This window comes from Limulus polyphemus, unplaced genomic scaffold (assembly GCF_000517525.1).
Source record: "Limulus polyphemus unplaced genomic scaffold, Limulus_polyphemus-2.1.2 Scaffold599, whole genome shotgun sequence".
Taxonomy (NCBI): domain Eukaryota; kingdom Metazoa; phylum Arthropoda; class Merostomata; order Xiphosura; family Limulidae; genus Limulus; species Limulus polyphemus.
In genome coordinates, this window is record NW_013666209.1 from 386,094 (window position 1) to 387,784 (window position 1,691).

Here is a 1,691-nt window from a genome sequence, read left to right on the forward strand (position 1 = left end):
TATCGCTAAAGATCCTCAGATAGAATTTCTACTAGAAACAAACAAACAAGCAGATAAGTAACAATATAAAACTGGAAGGGTATCCGTTGTTTTTGATAGTGATAAATATCTCTGGGAAGGTTAGTTCTTTTTCAACATGGTTTTCATCATAAATCTTTCTGATTTTGGATTGGTTGATTTTGAATTTCGAGCAAAGCTACATTGGGTTACTTGCACTACCCATCCCTGATTTAGCAGTGATAAACTAGAGGGAAGATAGCTAGTCAACTCTTGAGCTACTCTTTTACCAACAAATAATGGGATTGATTGAAACATTATAACGTACCCATGGCAGAAAGGGCGAGCATGTTCAGTGTGACGGGGATTCGAACTCGCGACACGAAGATTGCGAGTCCAGCACCCTAACCAACAGGTCATGCCAGTCCTCTTTTGGCTTTATCTAACATGTTTGATATAATTCCGCTTTTAACAGCTTTTGAATGATTCAATCTGTAATATACTGCGTAGGTATCTGTTAATGTGGGTAGTAGTGGTGAGATAGTCATCATGCCAGTGAACAAGTATATCCAGAAACTGAATGGTCTTATACAAGTTATAAAAAGTGATGAAAAAATCATCAAGTGATGATAACACAGGCCTGCGATGGTTTTATTGTCTTGACATTTTTACATGTTCTACAGTAATTCCAGTATGCTGAATCTGAAAATGATACCCATTTTTCTCGATTAGGTACTGATTTTTCACAAAATGTCCTAACACAATACATAAAAGAAAGACCACAATACATAGTTTTGAGATTAAAAGACGTAGATTTACAAAAAAAATCAGGATGAATGAGGATGCACGTTTGTTTGACATCGATGTTCTTTCTCTTCAGTTTGTTTGTATTTGTGTTAACAAACATAATAGAAAAAATGTTCATTGTGGTAAACGAAATAATAATTTGATCTAAGTAAGAGTTTTTCTTCTTCCCGATTTGTAAAAAATCTTATGTGATAGATAAAAAAGAATATTATTTTCGAAATCTGTGTAGCTGAGTTATGGAAAATCCGTTATTACGACAGCGGAAGTCACGTGACACGTGATGAGTTTCTAGAAGATTGACGAAGAGACGAGATGTATGCTTTTATAATATATATAAGACCGCCAAGAAGTGACGGCAACAAAGGAATTGAATTGCATACAGAGATAGAGACGGACAATTGAGTCAAGCAGTGAATCGTTCGTTGTGAATTATAGCGTTTGTTTAAGTTAAACAGACTGTGGGAATTAAGTGTATTACAAAGTTGTATTGAAAAAGAATAAACTAGTTTTATTTAAGGAAGGACATGTATTGCTGAAGTTTTTCGGAAAGAATTTCTACGGAAAATTAAAAAACGAACAAGCAGATACGTAACAAATTGGTGTCAGAGAGTGGGACAAAAAAAAAGAAGTACGAAACGAGAAGAGAAGCGGCAAATCAAACTACAGCTTAGCAGATTTGAGGGCAGCAATACAAAAACAGCAAAAGAAACAAGAAGAATGAGAAAATAAACAAGAAAAGAAGCAAGAAGAACAAGAAAAGAAACAAGAAGAAAGATTACCGAAGTTTTTGGAGGAAAAAGAAAATAAACAAGAAGAACGAAAAATAAACAAGAAAAGAGACAAGAAGAATGAGAAAAGAAACAAGAAGAGAGATTACAGCAGTTGTT